At 36.6% G+C, this 19,204-nt stretch overlaps 1 protein-coding gene across 2 annotated transcripts in view; it reads right to left on the bottom strand.

The window, feature by feature from the left end:
• The window catches only part of pcbp4 (poly(rC) binding protein 4), a 58,644-nt gene extending 40,547 nt beyond the window's left edge, over positions 1-18,097 (bottom strand). Inside the window, exon 1 of one of the 2 annotated variants that reach the window (XM_088915675.1) lies at positions 17,901-18,097. The gene's annotated coding sequence lies outside the window, so the exon portion shown is untranslated. The remainder of the gene's footprint in view (positions 1-17,900) is intronic. The other variant, XM_088915676.1, reaches the window with a different exon arrangement.
• Between the last annotated feature and the right edge of the window lie 1,107 nt (positions 18,098-19,204).

The raw sequence follows: 19,204 nt of genomic DNA, 5'->3' as shown, positions 1-19,204 counted from the left end.
TGTCTCCATATGAAAGCTAAATGGGCTGAATAGCATTCTCTCTTTTGTAACCTTTCTTTCTTATGCATGTTTTCTTATAGACAGATGTTTATGGACACTGCACAATGACAGGAGTGCCTCAATTAAGGAAGGCAGACTTGTTTTTGCTCTGTGGGGTGTCCAGCTGCTATGCTGACTTCTCTGACCTCCCTTGCTGGGCTAAGGTCAGGCAATTCTTTGCTGAATTGTCTCATCCTTTCTCCACACCACCCCCTTCCCTCTCCTCCTACATTATCCAGAAAACCTGAAACCCCACAAGGGAAGCAAGGGAGGAGGGCTGATCAATGCCTCTTATTAGCACACCAGCCCAGACTGAGGAAGCATGGCATTTGTCTTGTGTTCCTAGTTCACTAACTGGAATTCTGATAAACAACAGCAGTCGATGAGGATAATATACCCAAAGCATATTTTTAACCTCTTCTTGACCATTTTTTTATTGTAGGAGCCACGTGATGAGTATTAAAAAAGTATCATGTTTTGACAAGTGAGACTTTTTTAAAACTAGAAATTAACAAGCAAACCCATGCTATACTGTACTTCTAGTTTGTGTCTTGCAGCCTTTCCAACAGTTCTATACTTCTCAGATATTTTATAGCTTGAGGAGCTTTCTGGGGTCATAGGTTAAGTGCAGGATAATTAGGGAGAGCTGAGGATAAAGTATTGCGAGGGATAAAGATAAGAGAGCTGGGAAGACATCCGATTCAGATGAGGCCCAGAAAAAAAGGAAACTTTAAAGCTCTTTGAAAAGAGTATACTAAAATATTCCTATTATCCCTAGGCAGAGCTATTTTCACCCATTTTGACGTAGTTTACGTGTGATCTTTTTAAGATCTTTCACTCAGGTCATCGAATTCATTGTTCTTGGCTGAAGTGCAGTAAAGAGGATTTGATGTGAATTAAAAGATCTCCATAATTTAATGTAGCATCCCTTCCTTCCTGCAAAAATGTCCCTTTCTCAGCTGTCTCACTCTCTCAATGATGTCTGTACACATTAATTTATAAATTATTAAAAGGATTAAAAATATTAATAATATTTAACTACTGTATGTAGGCACTGGTTCTTATTGACCTGTATATAATCATGGTGTTTCTGTCATAAAACTATGAATGATGCTTCCTTGTATTTTTTAACAGGCCTACATGTTGTTGTAATAAATTTCATAATACTGATTTTCCATCCTCAAAGGCCTAAACTGATTTTGGTCCAAAAAGAAGGTAGCACAGACACAGGAAATAACTTGTTAAATGTATAAACCACTGCAGACTTGCTTGCAAATAAATAACACCCTTTCTTTACTTTTATTATTAAATATTTCAAAGTATTCAGTATGTGGCAATGTGTGGCACGAAATGCACAAAAACAAAAACTCTTTTTTCTCGGATAAAACAACTTTTCAGGTTTGTAAAATATAACAATTTTCTCAAAGTCTCTGACATTTGGGTGGATCCCATTAAAAGTTTGTTTGGGTATTCATAGAAGAGAAAAACGAGACGTTAACATTTTCTGTGTAACAATGGCAAAATTAAAAAAGATGCTCAATCTTGAAAAGGGAAGCCATATTTCAGTCTTTACCGCTGAAGACCCCTTTTTCTTTCTGTTCTGCTCCAAACAATGTTTTAGCACTGTTTGTGATTTTTACCCATGCTACAGATGGCAGCTCTAACACAAAATCTCATTACTTCTCTCTGTGATAAGCAGGACTCTGACTGGCACGTGTTTTTCCTTTACACTGTTTACTCTGCCAATGCTGTTTGCAGCTCACTTAATCTTATAACAGCTAAATTACAGAATTAGGAATACAAACCTTCCCAGGTTTTTAAAAGGCGTACGCTATTATGCCAGCTGGCGTCATTCTTAGTGGTGATAAATAGTAAAGGTCTGGCCTAAGTGGTAGAATTAATATTAAATGTGTGTCTGCAACAGCTGACGCAGCCATTTCTTGTACTAAGAGCTTGTGCTGGATAGGAAGGACTGACTAAAGTTGTCTGTTTGAAAGTGAGGAGGGCACACCTAAGGCTGTCTCCAGATATCCCAGCCAGACTGCTGAAAGAGTAGTCTGTTTTCCAGATGACAAGTCCTATATCTCTTCTATTATAAGAATTTTGTACATATTATCTGAAGGGGAAATTGAATGGATTCCATGGATTGTTTTCCATGTATTTTGTCACAATAACCGCCCACCCTCCATTATCAGAAAGTTGCTCATTGGTGGTAAAAGACTATCCTGGAATAGGTGATCTAAATCTATTTCAATTATTGATTCTTTTGTATGCTTCAAAAGAAGTGTTTCTAAAATTCTTGGATAAATAGGCTACTATCATCTGAACATGGAAAGTATATGGACCCCTTTTACAATATTAATGTTTTCTTATGTTGTATTCTTCACCTAAAGATGTCACATGATTGGTGATGAGCACCATGATAGGCAGCATTTTACTGGACTTGAGATGTAATTGAACTTATGATTAGGAGTCCGTCCTCCATGAAGCAATAGTTGATTCCAGAAGAGGCCCTGTTCAGGTAATCAAGGGTTTCTTGAAGTAATCCTTGGTCAGTCAATCTGACCTATAAGATGCAGGTTAATAGACATGCCTGTATATCAGTGAGCCAGGCTTTGCTACCCATGTAATAGTAATTGGAAAATGTGAAAAACACTTGAATAATAAAAAGAATCCCAGTGCCTTAACAGTTTACAAATAAAGCTTTGGAATCACCATTTGTCTTATCTGTAACACTGTTTTAAGACTGTAAACATGGGATATACAGTATAGGTTCTGTTTGAAACTATCCTGTAATACTGTATGCATTCATGACATTAGTATTAAAACCATCATAGATGGCAGTGTGTAGCACTTAAAGAATGATCTTTCTTAGGTTATACATTGCTAAAAAGCTAGGATTTATTTTACTTAGCTTTCCCAACTTATTTATTTATTGAGCTCAGGTAACATAAAGCACATCTGTCATCTTCTTCTGTGTACCTGTAAATTATTTGTAATGTACAATTAGTTCATATTTAGCAAAATAAGGCATAACTTCATCCTTCACAAGTTTCATCTTTATGGTAGATTAGCTGCTTTCATTTACACATTTCTGGCAAATTGTTTTCCAGTGCTGCCTCTTTTTGTTTAGATTATTGGATCATTTAAAGTTTACTCACAGCACAAGTCACATTTTCTACGTGCTTTCTTTTAATTCTTTTAAAACCTTATGTGCCTCTCTTAAGATTCTACTGTAGTGTGCAACTTTCCAGTAAAACAATGAAAGCAAAAAATGTGTACAGTTATCAAGCTTACAATATTTTGCTTAAAATAAAGAACATGTAAACTTTTGTTTTTTAAACTAAAATGATTTACGGGGTTTTGAGTTATGTCTAAAGTAACTGAAGTATTGTGGTCATGCACAAGCTGATGAAAAATACAGATAGAATCATGAATTTAACGAAATATTTTTTAAGGTCATGTAAATAATGGCAATGCTCCTCTATTAAACACCTTACTTTATTTTGTTTGTCCTATGATACTCTTATGATACATTTTTATAGTTACCTTATTTTGTTGGAATGATAAGCAAATTCTATTATTGATAACATAAGAAAACACGTTGCTGTAGTTAAAGAGGACTAGACTATACATTCCAAACAACCACACTTCATAATTTTATCCATGTTTCTCATACTATTAAAATGGATCCAAGGACCTAGAGTGCTTTCTCCTTCTCATACTAGACTAATACTGCATATACATAACCAACACTTCCAGCTGCACTCTATAAGCACACAGTTTTGCACAGAAAACTCAACAAATATTTATTGCATTTATCATGTGAACTTCTGTAGGAAATTGCAATGGAACATGTACTGTACAGTATTGTCTCTGCCCATGAAAAGAAATTACAGAGTCATGACTCCATAGCCTGATCCAATGTAAATGACTTTATAGTCAAGCACCCTCATCTCATCAGAAGGACCAAGATGGCTTTCTGATTATAAATGATCAAAACCAGCTGGTTAAGAAAACAATTCAATTCAAGAAATAAATTGATTTGTCACTATTCTAAGGTAATATGCTTCTTGGTGATATCTTTTAGTTATTCTGCTTAATCAAAACAGAATTGTTCTCTCAGTACTGGCTAGATGCATGTTAAGTAAGCAAATGCGGAATGATGTGTGTGTATACTGTACCTGTATATAAGCCATGCATCATTCAAGCTTGTTTTTGTCCCTTTACTGAGATTTTCACTGTTACTTTGAAAGTCAGTTCCAATGATGTCCATGTTCCACAAAGCACCTGGGATTTGTCCAGTCTACCACCTGAGGTGTCTAGTGGATGTCTAGTGGATCTAGTGGATTTTCCCATCCAGATTGATGGGAGGACAATACAAAGTTCTCTATTATCCCAAATCAAAAATGTACACTTTTGTACACCAAGGTCTGGAAGAAGAGGATTATTCCTGTTAGTCAACAATTGAGCCTTTGCATGTCATAGTAATCTTTTAAGAGATTAGCAAGAATGGTTAAGATGCGTACTCCTGCATACTACATACTGTACATTCTTCAAATAATCAAGGACCTTTATTTAAATGCCCAGTTTAGTGATATCCCAAACCACAAAAATCTGACAACCAGAGCAAAATAAAGATCTGAGGAATTAATCTTTTTTTTGAAGTATTGGAATATTTTGTATGCAAGACCATGAGGATTGGAATCTGAACTGAAATCTTTCATTTTTCTTAACTTTAAGCCTCAGTAGTGTATATTGAGGTTTCCAAACAAGGTCTCTTGTTGGAGATCTGATTCTTAAAATTAAGCCTTCGATGTTTAGTTTAAGTGGAAGAAACTGTGACATAAGACATAAACAGACATAAACAGATTTCAACTCAACATTTCCCTCCACAAGTAATCTCTGTATTGCAATAATGGACAGATGCATAGAAATAATTAAAAAATCCATGATACTAAGAAACTGATTAACATGCATATCATACACAAGAGGAATTCTTAAAACCATATTAAGAAAGCCTGACTTATTTACATGCATTCACCCCTTCCTCCTTGATTTTAAACTAAAAACAGCAATGAACAAAAAAAAGCATAATCCTGCACTCAAGGATCAGTAGCTGCCTCAATACAAGAGGACACCAAAATGTTATGGCATGTATCACAGAGTACAATTGCATCACAATCTAAAAGAAAAAATAACATCTGATCACTGGGCCAGAAATAGCATAGGCATTGTTACATATTTTTAGAACTCCGAAGCAGAAGAGTGAAGCAGAACTCATACCACAAAGAAAAAACATCTGTCTATAATAGTACTGCAAACCTGTATTTATTATATATCTATATGTATTATCCTTATGAAATAGTATATAATATATAGTAAAATATATAATTGCATTATAGAGATTTCATTTTATTTTAAGCAACTGTACTGCTTAACACAGATAAGCAAGAGTATTAGATGTTACTTGTCAGTCTGGTCCTAAGCAAAAACAGACTCCAATCCAAGGAACCAGGTCATGTTGGAATGGTAGAACTCGGTTATGTCAGCCATACTTTTTTGCCAACAGAGGATTACAATAGACAAAAGGGAGATAAAGCCGCTGTTCAAAATTCTAAGACGACAAATAGAGAGGGAAGGTGACACTGCCTGACTCATTCTCATCAGGCTCTTACAGTCACTCAAGGCTAAGGTCTGGTAATGTGATAGGTGCACTAACATTACTGGACTGAGAGAAAGAAGCAGGCAGTACACTAGGCACACACAAAGCCAATGCTTTGTCTGCTGCTGTCTGTGCTGACTCCACAGGGGCACACCTCGGTGCCTTACAACTGCACACAGATTCAGGCTGACTCGCCACTTGGGTGGGGGTGGGGGGCTACTTGACTAATGATTCTATTTCGGTCCTTGCCGCTTTTAAAATTTTAAATATACACGCGCAGACTTAAAGGAGCCCGGGGATGTGTTTCAAATAGCTACCTGCTTGATTTTTTTTTATTCAACTCTGTCCTTCCCAATAAAAGATCCAGGATAGCCATGACTTCTGAAGCTGATTTTGGAATGGGATATAGTTTTTGGGTGGATGGGGAATAAGTATGTTTAGCAAACCCAGCTGAACTATGGCATTTTAAACCTGTACTCGATACATATTTAAAAAGGTACTGCTTTTGAGCCTCTGCACTCAGTGTTGGACCCCATGGCCCTTTCTGAAAGATTTATCTCACTATACTTTGGACATGAATCACAATGTATGTTTGCCTAAGAATGATAGCACTTGTAGTATCAGACATGCTATAAACTATGCTGTTTGTTTTTCATGTTTTTCACTTTTTTGTTTTTCACTAAATCAACTTCATGTTTTTTCTAAAATTTCATACATTGTTAATGTATCTAAGACTAGTTATTATGTATTTTGATCAATCGAGGACTGTACAAAACTATTTTTCCAATGTAACTCAGACAGGCCTTAAAATAACAACTCTCCATCAGGGCTTGAGCACAGGTGTCTCTTTAACTACTTTTAGCAAGACTTCCTGAGCTACCTTTCAAGGAAGGAATAGCTGGGAGTCTACCAATAAGCACTGTTAAATACAATCTGAAGCCACAGAGGTATAAGAGGTTCTTAGTATAAGAATCAAAATGATCTGGGATATGGCTTGTACTACACATTACTGCCTCCTCAAACATCAGTCACCTATAGGACTCCACCCTTGCTGACTTGGTTACCACAGACAGATGCAATCACATCTTTACTCTGTAAATGAGGTAGGTTATTGGCAGGTTTCAGAGACTACAGGGATACATGTGTCAGCTTATCAGTCAGTAATTTATAGGAAAACCCTTCCCCCCTCCTACTTCCTGGAATATTGCTTCTTTTCATTATTGAAACAGCCCTCATCTTTGGCTCTTCCTTTCTTTCTTATTAAATCTGTGATTCCGGGAGTGCATTAGCAAATTAAATCCAGGACATGAGTCACCGCTGCTGCTGTAGCCTTCTCTTCTCAGAACCTATCAATTGAGAAGTGTATGGTGTTGTGGTCTTTAGACATTCAAACTGCGTCTCTGCTTTAGCTGGTTTGTCTCCTCAGCTCCTATTTTGCTCCATGACAAAGAGGTCCTTATATGCGGATATGGAAGAATGCAAGAACCTGAAGAAACTCAGTGAATGCAGACATCAATGAATAAACATGTCCTTGCACCCACACATAGTCTTTATGTACTGTAGTTAGCATTTAAGCAGCGTCTTAAAATAACATCGGGTGCCAAACATACTGTATTTGTTGCAAAGTTATAGTAACTTCAAGAAGACTTAAAGTTAAGATAAAATATTCCTCAGACTTACTCTGCAGAAAGATCAGAAAATAAACATACCTTTGTTTCTTTTTTTTTTGTTTGTGTAAATGAAATTGAAATATTTAGTAGTTTGCATGTAGACTGTGCTCTTACTGTAGGACCCTTTCAGATTAAAACATGACTGCACCCTTAAGCTACCTTCTTCTGCCTAATGTTTCTCACTTCTGACCTTTCAATGAAGCTTTCTGCAAAAAGTAAAAATGCAAAACAAATGTCTAGGATTATTAATTGGTTAATAGGTTAATTGATAGTTTTGTTTTTCATAAAAGGAAAAATATCTTTTAAGGTTGCTTGTTTTATTAACTTTGCAGTTATCGCCGTAGGGTATGCAGCTATAACAGTATATGTAACATAGACTGACACACACAGAGAAAATATCTCTAAAGAGTTTCAGGTATGTAGTGATAAAATGTCAATAGTGACATGCAATCTAAAGCAAAAATCACTTTGTACTGTATGTCCTTGAGGTCTCTAGAATGCCAATGGTTTTCTGGTTCCAAGAGCAGAATATAAAATCTTACCTCAGCTCTCCCTGGGAATTGGAAATCTGTGATGCCTTTGATTAAGAAGAGGATCTATGACTTTTTTTTTTGTAGTCCATGACCCTGTCTGCAGTGTCACCGCCAAGCAGGACATTACTCTGTGTCATGTACTCACATGATAGGACGTGAAGATTTATAGAAGTTACCATGGTTGCATGTCAAGGATCAAATCTTGAACTTTTCAATAATCTGGCCTACCTCTTTCTAACCCTTCAGTTTATATATACACAGGGTCTACAGTTCAAATATTGGGTGTGTATTTTTTCCTTTTATAAATGTACTTTCAAATGTTTTTATCTATTGGCATTTTAGCACTTTCAGCAAACAGTAATGCAGAAGTCCCAGACATTAAATCTTTGTGTTTTGATCTAGATTTAGGAATTTGCTTTTTAACTGGCAATGCCATACATAAAAAAAGATGTCCTACTGTATGTGTCAGTAATAAGCATAAGACAGTTTAGAACTAGTCTATCATATCTGGTTGTGCATGATGTGTAACATCCATGTTGTGTATGGATCAGGTGAGAAAATAGTTTTTCCTTTTTTTAAAGTATGGTTCTATTTCTTTTTGACACTCATTCTGCATTGGAGAGCACTTAAAAATCTAGCTCCTAACAAGGAAAGGTTCCATTCCCCTTTCTCTCTGTGTGGTGTGGAGGGATTATGCCACCAGGGATTAAGGATGGCATTTCAGTCAGTTAACTCGGCTATTCTCAGAGCCATTGTCATATAGTCATTTTTGGTTACAGGGATTTGAAAAGCAGACTCCTATCTGTTAAATAATCGTGCAGTCTTGCCTGAATAGGAAAATAGAGAAAAGGCCAATCACATGCTTTTGTTTTCTTCAGCAGCTAACCCAGTTTCAGTGGGGAGGCCTGAAGATTCTCTATTTAACAAGACAAGTCATTTGACCTAATTCCTTCCAAAGTAAGATGTACCAAGAGATAAGGCTAACATGCTTTCATAAACTTCAGCTGTGTGGATTCTTTGAATTATGGCGTTTTGTAGGCAGGGACCTTCAGCAGAAATGGACCCCGATCTCAATACAGCTAAAAAGATGTTATTGCTGCATTGGAAACCTGCCCTGGTATCACTGGATCCTACCCTGTCTTGATATCATTTGTACTGTATGTACAGTAGCTTTCTACTTGTTGACTCTGTTGTGCCTAGGCTGGGGAGAACAGTGGTGGCTTGGAGTGCTGTAGCTGACATTATCAACTCTTTACTATTGTACATAGTGCCTCATAGTCCCCTACTGTAGCTCTTTCTAGGTGTCCTTTGGATGGAAGCATGGAGCGAGTACCTGAATATGGTTGCATTACACTGTTTTGTTCCTATTTTGCTTTGGCTTGGAAATTTGGAAATTGACATACTGTATGTATGTCGTATAACAAAAAGTTAATTATAAGGGTGTTTATAATCTCATTACATTACATTACAGAACGTAATCTTCATTGTATGGCACTTTAAAAATAATGTAAAATGGAGCTCTGATCAAAGATAGTGAGTATTTTGGCACAAATGGGGATAACTGGGATTTTCGTATTGCATACAACAATAATGCTGCAATTCAGTGTCAGTGACCATAAAAGTATTTGATAATAGAGAGCTTTTGGTGTGCTTTTTCTGATGAGAAGTTTATTTACTCAGAAGGCGTGGGAATATTAGCAGTGAATTGGTTTTAAAGAAGTTACTATGAATTGTGGACTGGCTCACAAATTCAGCCTGTATCTTTTATTGCTATGGGCTGGCATTAAAAAACAAGACAGTACAAACGGAAAACAGCAATTTATGGTTGAGACTGGTTTCTGAAACATGAGCTGAGATTTTACAGTCAGACTATACCGTATAGTAAATGTGATCTTAAATAGAATGAGCCCTAAAATCTTTTTTTTTCCAATTGGTCAGGGCTTTAACATTTTAACTAGGCTAAGCTTTAAATCAGACCTCAAGCAGTTTAAATAATGAAGTTTCACTTTCCTTTATACCCCAATAATTGAGGAAGGCTATGGTACATAAGATATTGAGAATACTGATTTACATTCTCTTGGATCTAATTACTTTTAAATAGAGTTCAATTTAAATACAAGCTGTTAACCTAACCACAAATTAATTTCTGAGTACCTTGTCTTCCAATAGAAAACAAACCCTTTTTTTAAACCTCTGTTCTCAGTCAAATATATCTTACAGCATTGAAATGCTTCACATAGCATGAAAGATGGCGATAATTAAGTAATGGAAAATCTTTATTTAACTGCATTACCTATTTAAATGATTTCTGGATTTAATTGCACTGACATGTATATCAAACACCTGTTTTATTAACAGATTGCCCATTGCTTCTAATTCCTTGCAAAGCATGGGCTGTAGTCATTTTCTCTTTGGAAACCGATGACACTGAAAGACTCATACCAGTGTACGGTGAACTTAAAAAAATATATATATTCCAGCTGTTTCTTTGCTGTGTCAACTAACATGAAAAGGTTTCAATATGAATGAATAAAATCCCATACCAATACTAATAATTATGACACGTCAAGGTGCTTTATAATTAAAAGAAAATCAGAACATCAATATCAGCCCCAAACCCAGTTTGGCTGAGGAAGGCGATGCAGTCTAGGCAGCTTCCTAAGGCAGAGGGCTTATTGCCCTTTAGGTTACAGGAGTGTGCTGTTCACTTGGGAGAGAGACTTTGAGATAGAGACGGAAAAGGGGAGTGCAGCCTCTCGTAGCCCGCCATGCGGTTCAAAGAGGGAGAAAGGTAGGGGTGCCCCCCTTTATATACAGAAGGGTGCAGTGGGGGAAGCAAAGCTGCCATGGAGAAGGTCAGGCGCAGGTCTGGCCCAGTCCATGTCCCCAGGGTGAGGGAGCAGAATGCTACGATACATGGGTAAAATATTTCGTGATAACACAGATAAACATAGAAAACAAAAAAAATCCCTGAATAAATCAGGAAATACAAGTTTTATGAATGTGCTTTAAACAACTTGCAAAAAAGAGACAGAGAATGGCAGTCTCATACATCTCCAGATAAAGCAATTCCATAGTTTATGTGTATAATTGTAGAAAGCCTCATTGCCTAAATATATGGCACCTTGTTGTGGGGATACAGCAAATCAGAATCTATTGATCTGAACTGTCGGGTAAAGTGTATTAGCTCAGTAAGTGTTTGAAGTAGCGAGTAGCTAGATTTAGTGCTATATAAGTCAGGAGAAAGATTTTAAAACCAATACAAATCCATAGCAAGCCAATGAAGGGAAGCCAAAACAAGGAATGATGTATTTGTACCAGTTGAATCTAATCTGGTTAAAATTCAATCATCTTAATTTTAAATATACTGATTTCTTTTTTGATACTACACTTAAAGTCTTCAGCAAATAGTGATACTGCCTAGAATATTGTACAGTTTTTCTACACTAATCCAAGCTAGAGAAGACAAAGGTAAGAACCATTTACTCAGAATCTTGCTGTGACAAGACATGACATCTATTGCTATATATGTGAGTTTTTAATCTAAGGTGAAGAAGAATACCAGGAGGTCACACCTGGGTATGTACTATTTACAGATAGCTGACCTACCTGAATATACAGGGTAGCTGACCTAGAATGACATGAAGAGGTCACACCTGGGTAGCTGACCTAAACTCCAAGCCATAAAAGGCCAGGCTAAAGTCATTCATGTTACGTGGTTTTAGTTGAGGTCCCAAAAGCATCAACTTTGTCTTGATACCTAACTTGTTAAGCCTTTAAAAAATGATTCGCCAAATTTTAACAAGAGACACCTAGATCAACTTAGTATACAAATCTAAATATCATCAGTGTAACAGTGCGACTTTATATCATGATAATGAAGAATGCCGTAGCAAAAGTTGAATAACAAAGGGCCCAGAATGGAGCCCTGTGGGACACCAGAAGTAACTAAAGTGATTGCAGATAACAATCTGTCTCTAATCAATACAGAAGAATTGCATAGTTAGCGGTTTTAAAGGCAGTAATAAGATCCATTAAAACAAGAAATGAAATGCAGCTCAGTCTAAAACCCTATGGATATCATTAGCTAGCTTCCATTAGTAAGTAGAAGAAGCTTATTTCTGATACTTTGTTCTGAAAGAATAACATAAACACATTACAATACTCTTTTTATGTAGAGAGAACAGATTTAATATTTAGTTCTAACATAATGTTATAACATGAAAAGCTGTCTAGGATAAACAGGACTAATTAACTGGTGTTGTTTCTAGGACTGTTGATGAACTGCAAGGTCAGTATTCCTCCACCTGCACTCTAACTTGCAACCTGCAGCTTTCGTACAGTGTAGGCTATAGCTCAGTATACCAAGGAGAGTGACAGGTGGAAGAGACAGAACACAATTTCTCTGGGGGCTACACAACCAAGAATATTAGATCAAGTACTATTGGACAACTAAAACATATTACCCAATGTTTTATGTTGGGCATCAAGTGTGAGTCTGAAATTGCATCAGTGAACCTGGCAGGAGTCAGTGATTTTCAAAGTATGAAATATAGTGCTGCACTTAGCACTAGAGGGTGGTAATGGACATTTTAGTTTACATAAAACTGACAGATGGTCTGAAATGCCTACATCAAGAACATCAATATTGAAAATTGACAGGCCACCAGTAATGAGAGGATCATATGCATGACCCCAGACATGAGCATGAATATTAACATGCTACAGTATGTGAGACCAAAACAATTTAGTAAATTGAATCAGCTTCAAAAGTATCACTGTGGGCATCTTCACCAAAATCCTCTTAAAGAGGATTGAGAATTCATTTAAAAAAAGCAGTGGTTGACTTAAGATGAAAGTACATTACTTCTGTGCATTCCGCTTGCAAAGCTGTTTTTTTTATGCAGCTTGTAATCTGCACTGGTTGCATCTCAGAAGAGTATTCTGTTTCACTTCCTACTGTGCAAATAACCTGAGCTGCTCAACTTTTTTGACATTTCTTACTTTGTTGTCCACAAATGTACCAACTAAACTGTATGACCAAGCAATGTAGCCAATAAATATTCTATATATTTTTCTGTTTATTGAATGAAATAATACTTTCACTATACTGTATAACTGAAAGGCAGTTTATTTAATACAGTTATCACTGGCAGCAGATGAAATGTCATTCCACACCATGTCTTTTTTGTGTTGTCATTGTATGCTGTAAAGACTGCTGGGGACACAGAATAGTTCTCCACTTCAACAGCAGGTCTTACTGTAAGTGGTTTATCTTTGAATTGCTTCTTGAAACAAACTTTTCACTGGAAACAAACAGCATGTGTGATGTGGTTTGACATCTCATTGTTTACTTGGCCTGTGACCTCATCAACTTCAGCCACTGGGTTTCAATGACAGCGCTGGGAAACTAGTGGCGGTTGTGGGTGTCAGCACCCCTGCAAGTGTGCCATAATTTCTGAGGGAACAGAAGGCCTCTCGGAGACCATAATGGTAGGATAGTATGATGGAGAAATAAAATATTTTAGTTTACATAGTTGACTATTGTGTTTTTATGTCCCACATAACACACATAGACATGTAAAAACAGACTTGAATCATAGAAAAACAGAACAGGATGAAGTGCCTCATGCTTTGGTGCACTGCTCTTGCACTGCACATGTAGCCAGTGTAGATTGTAGCATTGATTACAATAGATGAGTCTACAGGAGCAGCAGATGGATGGTAAGCGTAGCTTAGCTATTAGGAGACCAATAACCCCAAGCTGCCATGACTCTGAAAGCCAAATACACAGATTAACTGAAAGCAGATATGAGGTGTGTTTATCTAGAACTAAAACTGTAAATGGCAGATTTTTCTAAAAGGAACATGGAAGAGTTCCTGGCTTAACAGCACTCATTCAGCTCATACCACATCTGCATCAGACATAAAAAAAATCCAGATCACGACCAGTGTTGAACTCATTTAACAACAAAGCCTTGTTTGTTAAAGACAAGACGTCAGGCAACTGATATGCCAAAATAGCCTACATTTCAGTAGTGAATACCAAACAGATTGTTGAACAAAGAATCTGCGCCAATGGGAATGAACAATACTGATACTTCTTTTAACAGAATCTATGGGGAAGAACCCTCTGATTTGTGTCGATCAGAAAAACACTCCTTTATGCAATGTTGAGTGATCACAGTCATTGTGTAGTTCATATGTCAATGACAAGATGTTACTAATGAAATATAAATTGTGTGAGAGAGTACTGCAATAATTGTTGTTTCGCCTGCAAAGGTAACTGGTGCCAATCTAAAGCATACAGTGGCCTAAGTCAGTAAGAAGACATGTGAAACTCTTCAGTTTTTAAAGAATTATTATTTTAAACGGTTTCATCAGTTTTTATTAATACATGAAAACCTTAAAGCTTTGCCAACATTTTCTTTGTATATTTTAGATATATTTGAGTGTAAGGAGCTGTAGCGTACACTGTTGTAGCATTAGCAAAGTGGCATGAAAAAAAGGAGCAATTTCAAAGCTCTCAAGACTCTCCAAGGAATAGCAGGCAAAGTAAAGCATGAGCACAAAGCATTCGATTGCAAGGTTACAGGTTAATAACTTACTTCAGGGAAAAACCCGGTCATGTTGCATTTATCAACATTTTGCATGTGGAAGTAGCCTGGGAGTGCTGGATATGGATTATTTGGACATATTCATGTGTAAACCTTCACATTATGCAAAGAAGCACTCTGTTTTTACAGTCATTAGTGTTGTGTAAAACAATAGCATATAAATCTGTGCAATACTAGAGTTAATGGTCTCTTAATGGCTTTGTGGTTAAGCTGCAGAATAGCAACATTTTAACGCTCTGGAAGGATATGCTTTATAAGTCTAAAGAGCAGCAATTAACTAATTAAGAATATTACATTGAAATTAATGATATATTCCAATTAACAGTTGTGATGTTATTAATTAAGAGTGATCCACATTTGAAATGGCAGATTCAATAGGCTTTTAGTGATAGATGTTCTTTCGTCTTATTTTTTCTTTTATTTCTGTCATACTTTTGGTCAAAATGAACTGGGGCTGTGTTTTATGACCAATTCTAAACTCATTCTGTTAAGGCTCACACAGTCAAGAGGCTTAGCTGATATCAGCTAGAAGGAGGTAAAAATACTCATTTACCTGTATGTGGGATAGGGTGAGATTTTCAATGAATTAATGCCTATTTACTTTGTTTTGTTTGTTTTTGGTTGTAGTTGAGAAATAGTTAAAAAGTCAAAACTTCAAAAGGTTAAACGTTTTCTTTGACAGGACATCTCTTGTCATTCAGACATTTTAAACTCAGTTCGAAACAGTTTCACACACAACTGCAAGTCTGTCTCTAAACCTTATTCATATTGTAATTGTGACCCTAAGCCTTTCTCTTACTGAAATATTACAATCCAGAAATCATACAAATTAAGCATCTCACATACTGTTCTAATACCTTGTTGAATACATGTCAGCTATTTGCAATGATAATCAAAACCTGATTGTTTTTACAGAATTGTTAGAAATATTCTTCAGAAGCAATGTGGTGAAACAAGTGAAATATGAAGAAATAAACTATTGTGGAGATGCTAGCACCCTTTACTCTTTGGTACTTGATTTGATGATTTGTTACCATCTTCAAGCAGTAGCATTGCCACAGTCTAGCCCAAACATGTCAGATCTCAAAAGCCAGCAAGGCCAGGCTTGGGCTGTACTGGCATGGGAGACCTACAGGGAAATTCATATTCCTGTATTAAGTGGTATTGCTGGAACAGTAGGTACATAAAAAAACATATCTCCAGTTGTGTACTGTCTTACACATTTAAAGCACCTTACATATTATACATTTTAAAAATGGAAAGAAAATTATAGTTCAATGAGTACGCTAAATAGATGTGCATGATAATACAGCTTCTGAGGTTGATTCCTTACAGAGCCAGAGTAAAGCAAGCTGAGGTGAATGTTTTCTACAGTATATGATTAGTACAGCTAATTTCATGTAAGGTTTATATTGTATGTACTGTTCTAAAGGGAGCAAACGTATTTAAATGCTAACCATCAGTGGTAAAGCACTACTGAAAGTAGTGTGGTATTTATTGGATTGAAATGCATAATGGGACTTGGCAGGCCCAGGACCAGTAAAGTTATTGCTCTATCTAGAAAAAAATGGATTGCTATGGATTTCTGTCTCCAGAGCAATAGGGAGCCATTGTAAGACAGTGTGTGACAAACTAGGGGAGCTACGGTAGGTATAAAATATGTGAAAGTACATTTAAAACAGAACGGGAGGTACTTTTTTATACAAAAGGTTGTGGGAAATTTGAATAATCTAACCAAGTATTGAAGCCTGTACACTGTTAAGAAATGGTTGAATTAAATAGGATTAATTAGCTACCAGCAACCAAAGAAGCCAAACAAAAGGCCTCCTTTCATTTTTAACCTTTATTATGTTATAATGGTAAGGGTTCCTGTCACCTACAGTACATCCATGTTGCAGATACAGGTTGAAGCAGATGGTGGTCCTGAAAATAGCAAGGTACTGTGTAAGCTCGCCAGGACAAGACAAGCACAAGACAAAAGTATTAATGAAACTTTATAAAACCTTTGGTGGAGGAACCATCTCATTAGAGATCCACCCAAGGGATTTATCTTGGAATTACACTGCAAATGAGTAGCAAATAACCGCCATCTTTTTGTTTTGAGCTTCAAAGAATATTTTTATTTAGAGAAAGGGATGGGATTGGACAACAAAGGAAGTTAGTGTATTGGATAAGGTTTTTATATTTTAGTGTTTCTTGAATAGCTTGTGTCTCTGTAACGAGGAAAGGGTTAGGACCGAATCGCAGGTTGCGTCGTTTCACAAGCACGCTTAATCGTTGGTATACAAGTATTTTCACAATTCATAAAGCTTTTTTTTTAACGAGTCACCATAACGTAAAAAGGGAATTGCACTCTTCCGTAAGTACTACTTATAAGTACAGTTATGTTTTGGCAATTACAGAACACAAAGGGCAAACTACTGTACGTTGAAGCACGTACGGTGAGAGGGCAGTGAATTAAACTGCTATTGCACACTTAAGTGTGAACATATAGTATACTCCAATTAGTATTTAATGTAACATGCTGGAAAGGCGGATATTACCACGTTGACTAACCTCGGGTTACCAAATGAATTCCTTTATTTATTGAGTAAGCTCAGTCCATACTCTATGTTCGAATTATTGATCTTTCCATCCTGCCTTATGCCTCCCGTTTCGCTCTATATAACACAATTAAATTTTAGTGAATGATGAGGCTGTCATTCGCATTACAGTCTCGCTAGCTCATTTAAGTCTCTCCTCTCTGGACAATAACTCACAAGCGCAATTGTAGAGACATTCCTAAACAATAAGAACCTACAGTATATAATCTAGAGTGTATTCCGTCAACATCAGTCACAATCACGGAATATCTCATTTTAACCTGTTTATGGGAGAAACACAGGCAGTTCAGTTGAGCCGGTCCGCTTTGCATAAGAGAATGCAGAGCGTTAAGGCATTGGTTGTAGTAATATTCAATACTCGTGCGTTGTTTCACATTTTCTTGTTAATTTAAGTTAATGTATGTAACTTTAGTACAGTGGCCACTAAAATTTTGATTGAAAGTGATGTGATAATCGTGTTTCCCAAAACTGCTCATCATCCTACCCATGGAGCCGAGATCTGATTATTATATATATATAACTAAAAATACCATATTCATCCGAAACATGAAGTCTAAGCGATGCACGCCCCTAGTTGCTGAAACTTCAACACAAACGGCATGCTTCATGCTGAGCAACACCTAGAGCATTTCATATAACAAGTACCATAGTGTTTTCAAAACAGAATATCACAAGGTCCAGCTAGGGTATGACCGATCATTATTTAAAAAGCTACGACTACGTTATCAATGAAAGGTTTTTTTCAAAGGGGATAATAAAAAGTATGTTCTTACCTGTCTTTATGAGGAAAGAAAAGGCAGAAATCCTGAAATATCTATAATTCCTCGGCTGATGTCCACATTGTCAGTAAGACGCTTTACTGTAACAAGTAATCCCGATGTCACTCTGTAACAATAAACCAGCAGAGAGCAGATAAGAGGGAGGGAGGTTGGCGAGCAGGCAGGCAGGCAGTGGCTCTGGGACTACCCCAACGGGATCCAATTACAACAGACAAATGAGAGGCTAAATGAAAACAATGCACTCTGGGTAAGACCATCTGCCAAGGTCCCAAGCATTCCACCCCCACCTCTTTGCCCAGGAATAGGAAAAGAATGGCGCTCTAGTATCGTCTTGGTCCACTTTATGATTCAAATACTAGAGAGATACATTCCAAGTCTTAGGGACATCCTCATTGGTCTTCCACCCCGGTGGTGTAACGTTAATATTGTAGCATACCCCTAACTGACGTGCTCAAGATCTTCCCATCTTCTACTCAAAATAAGACGCAGATTCAGCATCATTTGAGTGAATGAACTAGTGGAATGCGTTATGCATTGCTTCGTGCCCCGCATATTCACAACAGTTTCCTTTCTCACAATCCCACAAGTTAAATTTAGAGAACAGTTCAGCGTGTATCATATTGACGGCGTACAAAAGTCAGTGTAATATAATATTTACGAGAATTAAATTTGCAGTATATATTATTTATTTTATTTCCCGGATATATATTAAAGGATGTTATCTTCTTAATATAGCTTTATTTCTTATGAATATTGCAAAAAATAAATGTTTATCTTTGTTTCTAGTTTGCCTCTTCCTCCTATTTTCATGGAGTCCAAAGACAACGAAGGGACCAGGAATATATATTATTTTCTGTATGCTTTTTAACATTTTGTATGTTTTGTGTTTTTTATATACTGCAGGTAGGAGATACTCTGCATTAGTCCATAGTTTAAGATTATGTCAGGCCACAAATGAGAAAAGATCATTTTTCATATGTTACTGGGCTGGACGGTTAATAAAGCTAATTTGTGAAGATTCTTGTGATTGTGAAGTTCATTTCACAAATGTATGAACAAAAGTGGAAAAACTTTAGTACAGTGGATCATCTTAAAAGTATACTAGAAATGTTCATTACATCCCCTTATGGACATATATTGGCATTAAGGACCCAATGGGTTAACTGTCATTGTGATACTCCCTGCTTTAGGTCTCTGGAAACAGTTGCACTTGATCAGCAATTGGTGAACATTGCAGAAGAAACAATATAACTGCCCATGTGAAGGTGACTCATGGTAGAAATATGATATTTTCAGTT

This window comes from Atractosteus spatula, chromosome 5 (genome assembly GCF_055471065.1).
Source record: "Atractosteus spatula isolate fAtrSpa1 chromosome 5, fAtrSpa1.hap1, whole genome shotgun sequence".
Lineage (NCBI taxonomy): Eukaryota > Metazoa > Chordata > Actinopteri > Semionotiformes > Lepisosteidae > Atractosteus > Atractosteus spatula.
Note: the sequence above shows the minus strand (reverse complement) of the source record. Positions and strands in the feature narration are given on the sequence as shown.